Source organism: Lonchura striata, chromosome 8, assembly GCF_050655825.1.
Source record: "Lonchura striata isolate lonStrDom1 chromosome 8, ASM5065582v1, whole genome shotgun sequence".
Lineage (NCBI taxonomy): Eukaryota > Metazoa > Chordata > Aves > Passeriformes > Estrildidae > Lonchura > Lonchura striata.
This window is the reverse complement of record NC_140710.1, coordinates 13,689,696-13,703,218: the sequence shown is the minus strand read 5'-3', so window position 1 is coordinate 13,703,218 and position 13,523 is coordinate 13,689,696. Positions and strand designations below refer to the sequence as shown.

Sequence of the window (13,523 nt, the reverse complement as noted above, 5' to 3'; positions counted from 1 at the left end):
GGGGATGTTCTGTCTTCTATGTAGATGAGTTGTAACTCCCTTTCTGAGCTTTATGGTATTGAAAGAGTAAAGATGTAGTTTAAGGTTGTTGATATCAAAATTTAGTCTTCTAAAAATCTTGGCCCCAGGCTATTGTTTGTCTTGAAAGTGGTAACTGAGATTTTCCCTTGCTTTAGGAGTCAAAAAAAAAGTCCCTGTAAGAGAGGATAGATTTGCTCAGGGCAGCTCATGTATTACAGCATGTTGTACTAATTGGAGTTTCCTAAGGTGTGATGGCTTCGTGCCCAGGAACTACATGGCTGTAATCCAGCTGAGAGGTGACACATGTAAATAACCAAAAACTGGGCTTCATCTGACAAAATGGGATGGAACCTTGTAGCAATCAGTGATAATAGAAACTGCTGCTTATGGATAGTGCTGTGTAATTTAGTTGCATCAAGGGATCCATATACTCTCAGGATGTATATATAACTGGTTGATTTGGGGCACATTTTCAATCAAAGAAGAATTCACCTTCCTTCATATTCTTTATAATTCCTCCTCCTGCCCCTCAATGCTCTTTTTTATATTTAAATGCAGCCTGATGTTTTTATAAATGAATTGATTTTATCTAAGCACTTTGTGTACTTGAGTTGTGGTAAAACACAGAAAGAGGTGGATATCATCAATGTTTTAATGACATACAACTCTAGATGATCTGACAAATTCCCTTTGGTGATTGAGAGAAATATAGAAAATGACTGGAGAGAATGGAGTAGTGTGGGATGCCACAAATTAATGAAGCAAAAAAATCATTATGGTGGTTTGAGAAGAATTCAAAGCCATGTACTTTTGTCACCTCTTTCAAAAGATACAAAGATATTGTGTGGGGAAACTGTTGTTGAATGCATTTGTACAATAAGGATGAATGTCTTCCATCTATTTACAGTTACAGGTCCATTTCAATCTCTAAGCAATTTCAGTGGCATGGTCTGGTTTATGAATGGTTCTTTCAAGTCTAGAATAGTATCAGTCCTTTAATACATTTATAGTTAAGTTTTGTCCAGTCTTTTAAAATATATTTTGATTATCACTAGATAAATTGAACTGGATATTTAGGCTTGTCTAATCAGTGACACCTGGAAAATAATGGCATCTTTGAAGAAGGAAGAGACCAGTTTGTACTGCTGACAAGCACGAACAGTTGTACCAGAAATCAAGGGGGTTTCTGTCCTTCACCCACCCACAGCTCTGGCAATCCTGGTGTGCAACAAGGTTTTTGGCTCATCAGCCCTGCTACCATTGCACTGCTTTCATTCTCCATAGCTAGACTATGATTAAAGTTCTTGTTACAATGATGCATCAGGAATGTCCTATGGTTGCAATTTTTTCTGTTTTTCTTAAATTAGGGAAGATCCATGCTGAATCCAGGTGTTGCAATGCAGGATGTGATGTGTGATGAAATGCCAGGACTGAAAACGTGTTATTGTGCAGCAGCTCTGGGCAGAGAAGCCCTTGGGATTTGGGAAAGCCTTTCGATGGATGTCATCTTTGAGAGTAACAAGGTAATAGGTTTGGTTCAAGTCCTTACCATTACTGAATTCTCTGTTTCAAAACAAATCTTTACTATAATCAATAACATCTGAATAACAGCATATTGTATTGACAAATTTCAAGGGTGTCCTATGAGTGAAAAAAATGTGAATCAATGTGGATCTAATTATATGAGCTTCTGTCTTGGTACATCTCATCTGGATAGAAATAGACAGGACTGGGTATTTTCTAAAAGCCTGGTCTCACAAGATTTCTAGCTTCATCAAGAAGGTTCATTAAGTACTTAAAAGTTAAGGAGGTTACTGAACCTCCCAGTCCTCTGAGACTAACTTTTCCACCACTGGAAACCAATAACTATCTATATCATATATTGTATGTTGTGAGGAAACAGTTGGAGCATTTTTGCAGTCTGTGGGCAATTAAACTGTACAGGATAACCTAACGTTAATTAGGGGGCAAAGCCAATATACCCTTTCTTTTCCAGCCTTTAATTTGAAGCCAAACCTGTGTATCCACTGCTCCAGATCAGTGTGTGCACTGTTTTATAAAGTTTGATGTGCAAGTCTTAGAAGTCATTGAGGTGAACTGTTAGACTTGCTGTGATTTCGATGGCATATCCTCTGTGTATTTAGAAGAACATAGCAGGCTAAAACTCATAAAAAGAGTTAATCAGTTTTCCTGTATTATTAATTACACCCTAAATTATTAAGTGATGGAATTTCCTAAACACAATTTATTTTTCCACCACCTGTTGCTACTAGTCAACTTCCTGTTCATTTTAGACAAAGGGAAAGGACCTAGACTTTTATTATCTGTACTACATAATACTGTACTGCTTGTGCTTGCATATAATGCAAAGGAATGCCAAAAATCTAAAAAAATTATTGTTTTAAATGGTATAATTACCTGTTATGCTGTTGCACACTTTGATTAGTATGAAAATCATAAAAAAGTAGATAGGTCAGTGTCAGCGCATTTCCTGTGGGAAATTCCTTTTTATGTAGTGGACAGCACTATCTGTTAACATGCAAGTATTCTGCTTGCCCTGGCCTTAGAAATGAATTTCTTTTTATTAAGAAGGACTAGAGCCATGAAATGTGCCATCTAACTTCAACAGAATGGAAAAATTATTAAACAAATCTCATCCAGGTACAGACCTGATTATGATTTTTGGACATAATCCATTGGGAGTTTTTCATTATTATTTTTATACTTTTAAAAATGGACTTTTTATGCAGTACTTCATTGCAAAAAAAAAAAAAATAAGAGAATGGAAGTGTTCAGCATAATATCTGATAAACTGTAAATACCCACATATATCAAGCAAAGCGTAGTTTACAAGAGGCAGACTTCTTCTGTGCATGTGCATAAGGTGCAAAGAGCAGACTCATCACGCTTGGATAGAAATGAGAATTTAATTGACAAGTCCCTCAATTACCTGTGTAACAATATAGTCATATAATTAGTATAAAAATAAATGTGAAAGCCAAAGATTAACATAGCAAATGTAGTTTTACTGTAACAAAGGGTTGTGACAGGAAGATACTAAATACAGAAACGTGCTTAGAACCTGCTCTTTAATAATTTGCCACAGATACTCATTTTACTCACAGTGAAATTCCAGTGGTTTGTTTGTGCAGTTTTAGTGTGGGGAAAAGTGTAGCTGGAGGGCACTTTTAAATGGCCACTAATATGATGACAATTGTGTAAGCAACCAAATGTCTCATCCTAATAAGAAGAGTAGGCGAACACAGTATGTGCTGAAAAGATAGGACTTTTCTCAGTTTTGGCTGTGGTTGTATCTCAGATAACAGCCTGCCAACGCAGCCTAAATAACTGGCAGCCAAACTTGCCTGTTCACATAAGGCCCTCCTGTTTCCCAGCTCTAATTCATTTCTATCCCTGTGACAAACACTAACGCTATTGGAAATAACTACGTATCCACCTGCCAGTGTCATTGAGCAGGATTTTCTGCCAGTCTAATTGAGAAGGAAGTTCTTGGCTTAATTATAAGAAAGACAGTACCTGGTTATTTTAAGACCAGTCTAGAAATTGTCATCTTGCTGCTAATTTCTGCTCTTCACATAATTCACAGTATAATGCTTCCTTGTTGTGAGGTCTTGCAAGGGTCCTGGAGCTATCATCCATCATTAAGGTAAAAGTTAATAGGACACAGTTTTAGAGGGAATAAGAATAAATCCCTTATCTATACAGATATGCTCCATCTTACTAACATGAGTATTTTGAAATGTTCACTGTCTAAACTCCCACCTCATATGAATTATCACAGTTACCCCTTATATCTAGATCACTTACAGCTTCAGCATGCCACCTGTGTCACCGCAACTATCCTCAAGCTAAGTGAAACACTCCAGGGAATATCTATCATTATAAAGTCTATGCTAAAAAAATCTTTGAATTCATTAAGGTGACATTATTTACCGGCTTTGGGGGTTGTGCTTTGGCTTTTGTATTTTCAATTATTTATTTCCTGACCTTTCCTTTGATCTTTCCTGCATACCTGTATGTTTTTATGTTATTGAAGTTTGAGGAAATCCCATATCAAATGTTCAGATTTTACCCACAAAATTTTCTTTTCTAAATATTGAGCCAAACATACATTATTTTTTAAAGATTAAAGATATAGTCCCAGCAAAGCTGATTTCTCCTTCATCCCTCTTTATTTTTCAAAGGAAGTGGAGCTCCTACCACAGAATTGAAATTAGTTGAAGTTAGAAAAAAAAAAATTGCCTGGAAAAAAACATGGTTTAATTTTTAAAGGATATCTTGAAGACAAACAATCTCAGAGTTAAAACATTAGAATGATTTCAGTGTTGTACTGGAAACATTCATCCCTTTCATCTAAATTATTTTATAAACCAAAATATTCTTTGCTGATATTCTGCCAAATGCATATTTTACTTTTTTGAGGGATCTGGAGCAGACAACTGATCTGGTTGCTGTCTTGAAGTCCCATGCACACTGGGGATATGTTTTTGGCTCCAGTCAGCTACTCTAATGGTATTCTGGTTGCCTCTTCTCTTCAGTAACTCCAAATAGCTGCATGGAGGAGGAATAATCAGCCACTGAGTCTTCTAGACTTAGAGAGACTTGGAAAACCATCACAGAGTTGGGTGTATAAGGGAGGGGCTTTTACTCATCAAAGGGAAATGGAAGTTCCTTATTCCAGCCAGGAGATCTGGTGAAGATATTTCTTCTATATGATTTTTCACCTGATGTTATCTCTGTTATAAATTTTACTCAGACCGAAAGTGTTCCTTGAAGTAAAGCAGTTATATTTAATCTCTAAAGCCAGAAATAAACTTTTCTGCTAAAATGACAAACATGTTGTACAATTTTTTAGAAAAGCTCTTTAATTTGTTTTAATATTTCTTTTTTTTTCTTTCATTCTGCTTTTTCAGTTTTTCTTTATGCTAAATAAGAAGGAGAAACCCTGGAAAAATAGAAGGCAACTGTTTTCTGTAAGTGGTTTTAAGTCATTAGTTTTTTTTATCTCTTGCTCACACCCCCCCTTCTCTATTAGAGCAGTTTCTATCTTATGCCACAAGCAAATGTAATTTCTGTTGTTACTTCTTTGCAAAATCCAATTTGTTATGATGTATTATGCATGCGAGTATAATTGCAGAGGAGGAGTTAAACTGAATGATAGTTTAAAGAGGTGCATTCCTTTGGCTGTGTCACTCACAAAGAGCAGCAGAAAGAAAAGTGGGACAAATTGATGCCCTGATGAAAGTATTAATCTGCTAAGACTTCAGATGAAACAATGGGACTGCCCTAATCAAGTCATACCCTCTAGAGAATAAAATTATGGCACTGACTTCCGATACAGAGATTACTGTAGTCTCAGCAGCAATATCAGTGCTAAGATCTACTGTATTCTTTGTGTATACATTTCTAGCAATTAAGAAAGTGCTTGTCAGTAGCAATCTTAGCATAAACCATTTTTTCCCAAGAAATGTGAGAGTTTTATGAGATCCTGTATAATGAGTTAGTCTTTTGCCATTTATTTTCATAGAAGGAATAGAGTAAAGTATGTAATAACAATAAATAAAAGCAAAATAGCAAAGTAGGTAAGTATTCCAAGTGAAATATCTTTTAAAAAAAGTGTAAGATTTTCACTGCAAATGAGGATAGAGGTTATAAATACAAAAATTATACCTTTGTAATTCTGATGCTGGGGAATATGATGTATCTATTAAAATAATGGTAAAGTGTTTTATATGTTATATTTTCTTCCACAAATTGTGGTGGTAAAAAAAAGGCTTCTAAAATCAAGCATGTTTTTTATATTATTATTCTTTATATCACTGAACTGCAATTCCTTTGTAATATTTTAGAGATAACAGATCTGAAAATATTTGGGCCATGTGTTTTTGCATTATTTTCTGAGTCTGTCCCAGACAGCCAGATCAGATGGCAACAGATGTATGGTGCAGGGAGATTTCATCTGTAACCTTTGATGCTGGACTTCATGCTGGAATCTTTCAGAGTTACTCACATCTGCCTACTGTGGGAAAGGAATCTGTGGTCTAGGATGGTTCTTCTTTCCCATTGCCTTGCAGTAACTGTTCCAGGTCTTTGAGCAGAGGAAGGAATTTATTGTTGGTCTACACTAGTTACAGGAGGCTCTACAATACAAAGTTCCACGTGAATCCACTTCTGAAATGCACAAATTCTAGTTTTGATTGTTGAGTTGAGTGCGAAAGGGCAGCAGAGTAAAAATGGCCAGTTGTAGTATCATATTGGCTCTCTTCTTTAGGGACATTTCAGAATAAAATGTCCTAAACATAAAGAACTAGGCACTGGAAACTTGCCTGTTACTTCTGGAGTCTCTTCTCATTAAGTATTTAAATATTTGCATGCGAAGGTCATCAATTAATCCATTCACTGTTATTTTGGAAATTTGGGTTTCCTGTAATTCTGAAAATCTGGACTTTTCAGCATGTCTCAGTACATAAATTCTACAATCCTTATTAAGGACAATGGGAAATCTGAGAAAAGTAGGTCAGATCCTCCTTCCTTGATAAACATTGAAGTTTACTTTTTTTTTATCTGTATTCAGACAAAATCAAGTCTCTGTAGACTTATGAACTGAATGGGATCCTATGATAATAGATGATAGTTTTATCCCAGTGAAGATCAATTCAAAGAAAAAGACCTCACACATAAAAGCGTTTTTTTTTTTTTTTGAGTGCTAGTTAGCAAGTCCTTTATAAACAGAATCTGTTTATTATTTCCACAGAGTTGTCTTATCAAATCCTCATAGAAATGAGATCTATCTAAAAGTGTCTAAAAGTGGGTATGTGAGTGCCAGTCAAGCTACCAGCTCAGGTGAGAGCATTCTAGCCCAGGTAGCCTCACAAAAAGCATAAATCCCAATGAAAATATGAAAGAATCAGTATACTAATTCATTTCCCAAATATTCAGCTGCTGAAAGCCCTCCATGTGCCTGCTCATGACATCTGTGGCAACCAGCCTCAGGATCATATATACACAGAATGGAGACTGCCAAGACACAGTATTTCACAGCTGAAAGAAGCATAATTCTCTCTTCAAATTTATGGTACTAAGTGTAAAGCTGAAAAGAAAAAGGAAAAAAATTGGCTTAACCGTTCCTTTCCATTTCATAACAGATGAGACACTGCTCATAAAAATCAGCACTGACTTCTGTTATGGGAATCCTGGTGTACACATTTATTGAGTAGAGAATCCAGGATCTGTGGGATACATCAAGTAGTTGATTTCAGAAATCAATAGTGAAATTAATAGCAAACAGCAGTGGTCATTTAGTCCTCATTTAACAGTATTATCTCTGCATAATACCTTTTTTCTGCTCTTGTACTAGAATGTCTGTTTGAATGGTGTAGTTATGACAGATTTCACTACAAAGGTCACTCATTTGCTCTCACTGAACCACTTTTGGCCAGATAGCTCATGATACATAGAAGCATGCAGATAGAAAAGAATTTTGGGAAACCATTAAGACCAATTAAGTTTGGCTCAGCCAAGCTTTATTTTATAGTGAAGAATAACTTTGTTCTTAAATCCCAGTACAGAAGTGCTACAATTTCCTGATGATTTCTGTAACTGTTATCAAAATGCCTTCATTGCAACAGTGGGGAAAGGTGGGTCTAATCCCCCTAGCCTTCTTCCTGCTGCTCTGAATGATCCCTGGTTGTTGGTTGCCCACAGAAACCATAAAGGATAGATTGGATCACATGTTTGTCAATATAATAAATTTAGTATTCTTTAGAAAGATTCCCTTTGTGGAAGAAGAAACTAAATAGAAGATACAGCAGCCTTGCTGTAGGTTATCCATAGAATAATCATTATTATTCAGTTAAGTCATTTCAAAGGTGATTTCTGCTACCTTGTAAGCAGGCCACAATGAGGAAGGGCTCCAGACATTATTATAGAAAAGTGAATCATTCACAGTTAGGTGCCTTTACCTTATTGCTCTACATGCTATAGCTCAAAGAAGAACAAAAAGCACCTTTCTTTTGTAGGTATTGTATTCCTGTTGATGTTTAGAGCAAGTCATCTGAAAATAGCTGCTGGTGTTGTTTTTCCATCTGCTGCTTGGATGGATAGGTCAGTTTGAAAGAGCTTTGTCCCCTGACTATTAAATATAAACTAGAAATGCAGTTTAATCTCTGGGTTTTTAATCCTTTTATTCACACTGTATCACGGTATAAGTGAGCATGATTATTAGTAGGGTCTTGTGATATATTAATCACAGGTTTAAAAAAAAAACAGTATCAAGAATTAAAGAATTTAGTCTGGAGTATTTAATACAGAAAACTCTTTTCTTGTTTTAGACACAGCTGGTTAAATTATTGACATTTCTAAGCACTGGAACTTCCCAAACAAGTTCAGTTTTTTATCAACTTGTACTATAGACTGTAAGTGTCTATGGAAACAGCAGGATCACAGGATTTAAAAAGATCTCTTTATTCACTAAATCAGCTCCTGTTTAACCAAAACTATGTTGTTTTCTGCAGAACATGTACTAATGCCTTATCATGGGAGACTTCTGACATGAAAGAGTTTCCACAGAGCAGCCCTGGCAACAACAGGTTAAAGAGGTTCAGAGGCCAAGTGTGGGTTTCAGTGAATCCCAGCCTCCTACCGAGGCTTGGAGCTGGAGTGACCCCTCAGAGCCAGGAGCAGACCAGGACAGAGCATCCTGTTGCTCTCACCTGCAGGTGTTGCACAGGCCTTGGAGCAGGTTTGAAGGTGCCCTGAATTTCATTCAGACATCCAGAACCTGGGGCACCCCAGCACAGCGGCAGAGGAGGCTGGGCACCCGAGGGCTGTCTGCTCCTGCCCTGTTGGGGCTCCAAGCAGCAGAGATGTAAGTACATCAGAACACCTCTGGGACAATGCTGGGTAGGAAGATTAAACATGAATCCAACCCAAAGCTCTGCCATTTGTCATGAAGAATCAGGGCCTCATTCAAGACTAGAGACTTTTTCCTCCTACTTTCTGTGCCTTTATGATTCATCTGAGTTTATTTCTTCTTTCTGAAATTTATTAAAAGAAAAAGCACGTATCCAAAGGGAAGTAGGTTTCAAAATCTTAGCTTTGAGGCTTGTAATCTCCCACACAAACCCAACTGAAACTTGAAGCATGGTTTACAGAGAGCAGTTAAAAACAAGATTTGGAGCAGCGTGAGAATGCCTGTCAGCTCCAAATTCTTCAATTAAAATGAAAATCCTTCTGCCCACAAATTCTGCCTACATTCAATTAGAATGAAAGTATAACAGAAAACTAGATGGATTAAAGAGCACTTGCTTTTCTTTCTCTTTGGTAGCCTACATGCAATATAATGCAACTTTGTTGTTCATTTGTATAGCTCTAGTTGCTTGGTTAGGTATTTCTGTCCCAGCCTTCTTCAGTTACTAGAGTTGCTAGTATCACTTGCATTCTTTTCATGTTGTGCATACATTGAATTCATATTATCTATTGTTTGCTCAAAACTTCTGACTTTGTTTTGCCAGGGCTATCTGTTTTTAAATTAGTAATTTTCACTTCGTCATTCAAGTCTTTTAAATTACTTTTTGGAGCAGTGGCTATTAATATTTTAGATATCTTTGATGTTTTACTTTATAGTCTTCAATTTTATTTTACATTTCACAGGTTCCTAGTTGCAAATAATCCTACAGGCAATTTTCTCACATTGCAACTATTCCTTGAAAGATATGCTAATGTAGCAAGGCACTTGTAATACTGGGGGTTAAGTTAATCACCCAAAATGAGCCGTATTACTGTCAGTGGTATGTGAAGACATCCCAAAGTGAATTACCAGGTGGACTAGCATTAAAGCTCCTTTATAAAATAACAGAACCTGAAGGTATGCGGGAATATACATTGGTTTCAGAATCTATTGAGCTAAGGAATTTGAGATTTGTAGTTTCTGCACTTGAAGATACAAAAAAATACAATGTTTGTGTTGTCTTAAAAAAAACAAAAAAAAAACCCAAACCTTTGCAATTTATTTGAAAAGCCTTTGTGAATTCAAGAAGAAATTTAAAATTAATAATGAATCCCTTTATCTTGATATATTTGCTGATAAAAATTAATTTCCTGCTCTGTGCTCAAGCTGAGTAGGGCACCCAAATAAGAAAGATAGATTTAATTACATCACTTAAATTTAAATGAAAATTGCAATCTTTCTTCCATCTTTAGACTTATTTATGAGTATCCAGAAGACATGCACAATAGACATATGTTTTGATTTGTTCATTTGATAGTTTAATTCACAGTATATGTTCAATTAGACAAATTGAACACTGTATTGGAAATGTACTCCCCATTCCTAGAACTAGCCAGGCACTATCAAACGAGGTGTTCCCCTGCTCTCGGTGGGCACAGAGCTCAGTTCAGCTGTGCAGGCTGAGGAATGTAGTTAGGATGTGCTGCCAGGTCTGATTTCTGCTGCTGCATCATGTGTGATGCAACAGCGCTGTCTACATGGACAGTAGATTAAGGAGTTTCAGATAGTCTTAATCTGTTCTGTCACAAGGGTGCTTTCTCAGCAGACTGCCTCTTTAGAGAGAGGCAGAGGTACAGCTCAGGGCTGTGTTTTAAAACAGTGGTACAGCCATAGTTACAACCATCTAGATTTGTGTTTATTGTCTGGAAAAAATGAAAATAAGATTTAGTTACATTGTAGTGATATGTGTTTTTATTAGAATAAATATATTTCAAAGAAGAAAAGATAGGAGGTATGCAGGGAAGGTTTATGTGGAACACACTATTTATTTGCCATGCATATTTGATATGCTTTCATTAAGTAGGCAATAGAAATGTCAACATAAAGCGTGGTTTAGATCATCCTATAAAAACAAACTGCATTGGTATTAGAATTGGATGCACTAATCTTTGGTTAAATACAAGCCTTATTTGCTATCTAGCAAAGAAATATTTGGTTGAGTGTTGTTAAATAACTGTATATTTAACCTAATTTAATTTACCCTTAATTTATAATGTCTGATGAAGTGGTACAGTGTCAGTCTAAGCAGCACTTTCCTCTACCATCATCTGTCATTATATGGGATTTTTTATCTCTCTCAGTCATTGGCATTCAATCACTAGTAATTATCACCAGCCCACACCTAAATTAAGGTTATTTTTGCAGTCTTGCTGAACCATGACCAGTCCTTCCTACAAAGAAGAAATAACATCCATCTCTTAAAGGAATATTTTTGTAGCCATACAGTCATCTGACATAACTATAACAGATAAAGCTATTCCCTAGTAAAGTAACATTTGAGATAGATGCCTGCATTTGTGAGTTGGAATGTGAAGCTAAATGCTAAACATTCCTAAGTTTGGTGATTTTGGTTTGCATTTCTTGGTGGTTGTTTTTTTTATTTTGCTGGTATATATGTGCTGACTTAAAAAGTTAATCTTCACCACATTTGACTCAGGTTTTTAAGTTATGTTTATAAAGATGGTAATATATACTGAAAATATTCTTTAGAACAAACAGATGAAAGGTGCTTTTAATCAGTATATCAAATTAGGAATATAAAATATACCATACAGGATTGTCATCCAAACCTTACCTGTACCAGCAGCTTATAAGGAACTTAAAATTGAGGTTTATGCCCTGAAGCATATCTCTCCCTTATAGCCTTTGCAATTATTTCATTCTTTGTAATGTAATTGTGGATGTTCCTACTGTCTGTATATCCAGTATTTTGGGAGGAGCCTTACTGCGCTCTATTACTAACACAATACTGCTTTTTAGAAGGAGCTCCACAGGTGTATAATTTATCTAAAAACTGTCTTTCTACAATCTTTCTGTAGGTTTAACCAGCAAAAGTGCCTGCAGTGTAATGCAGAGAAACTTGAGGCAGATGTAAATTCAAACAGTGGTAACAACCTAAGCGAGGCAGCACCGAGCTCAGCACAGCCAATTTGCTTTGCTGAGGAGCTGAGTAAATCAGCTCCTGCTGAGCCCCTGCTGCCCTGGTGCCTGCTGGAGTCCTGGGGAGGGGGCAGAGCCACCGTGGGGCTCTCCAGGTGCTGCTGTCACTCCTGATGGGCTCTCAGGGCAGCAGGGATGCAGGCACCCAAATCATTGCTTTCCTGTTTCAGTGGGCGGCTTGCTGGTGAGTGTGTTACATCTAAAAATTTCCTATATTTCTTGCTCTGACATTATAGTTATAACTTTTGTCCTGTTCTCTTTCTGATCTCTTTTTCAAAAAACAACAACAAATCCCTTTTTACTTGGTTTTGCCTTTTGCTTTTTTCCACTTCTTCACATGGAGTGACCAGAGTAAGAAACATGTGATCTCCTTCCACAAGCATCTCACTGCTGTCTATACTTGCCCCATCTGAATGTCTCCCATCTGAAATAAATACAAGAATGGTGCCCCACAGCTTTTAAGGAGATTTCCTTCACATGAAGACATCACATGTCTGTTCCCAGCACACCAGGCTCACTGCAGCCTGGTGCCCTGAATACATACCACACATGTTCCAGAATTATGAAGGAGCTACAGAGTGCACAGGCTATGCTGGGAAAAAAATTAATTCACAAGGGAAATTAGAAATAAATTTTGAAAAATATCAAGAATAACTAAGTCAAATAATTTTTATATTCCCTCTCCAAATGTTGGTATACCATTTTTTCTCTCCTCTTCCTGTTCTCATTTCATTATCTTTTTGTACTTTGCCCACTGTGAGTCTGACTCTTGAAAAATATGCTTTGATAGATATAGCATCCTCTAGGCTCATTAAAACCGTGCTTTCATGGCTATGAATTGCTTGTGATAGAATAATTCAGTATATATCTTGGTGCATGATAAATACAAACAAAAAAGTAAAACAAAATGTGTCTCATTCAACAAGTTTATTACAGTAATTTATTGTTTTAAATACCTGTTGAGGTGGATACTACTTTGAATGGAGCCAGGCAGATAGACAGGCAAGTAACACTTTGTACTTTATTGCTTTGGATGATTGATGAAAAATTATAATATTTGGCAAAAATTCTAAACTTATAGGAGGAAAAGGTCACAGGAAAAAAAAAAGACAGTACTGTATTTAGGGATTTCATTACATCCTTCATTAAAGATCAGAACAAAAATGCAGGGTTTTAATAAATGAGGCATAATTCAAAATAAATTAGGCAATTAGAATAAATGCCTCATTAAAATAATGGGTTTGTGTGCTATACAATGGCACTTGTTTTTTCCTCGTTCCAAACTATGGAAGTTTTGGTTAATATGTTGAACTCCTAAAAATGCTGTTTTTCCAAAGGAGGCTTTTATCCAAGACCTAAGCAAAGGCTGGCCTGAACTGCATGGTGCTGGTGAGCACTGTGAGCTCCTGAGGCTCAGAGGGACACTGCACATCCTTCAGAGCCAACAGGCAGAGACCTCATCCCTTAGCTGCCCTGAATGGTTTTTGGAAAAAATGGCGTAAATTTTGCCACTTTAAAAATCATATTTTGGGGG

General features: G+C 36.5%; 1 long non-coding RNA gene across 9 annotated transcripts in view; it reads left to right on the top strand.

Moving 5' to 3' along the window:
* LOC146766751 (uncharacterized) overlaps positions 1-13,523 on the top strand; it is a 71,742-nt gene that overhangs the window by 13,319 nt on the left and 44,900 nt on the right. For 8 of the 9 annotated variants that reach the window (XR_014957058.1, XR_014957061.1, XR_014957062.1 and 5 more), the window contains exons 2-3: positions 1,389-1,544; positions 4,956-5,015. This is a non-coding gene — a long non-coding RNA (uncharacterized LOC146766751). Of the gene's footprint in view, positions 1-1,388; positions 1,545-4,955; positions 5,016-8,555; positions 8,909-13,523 lie in introns of all 9 variants that reach the window. The other variant, XR_014957056.1, reaches the window with a different exon arrangement.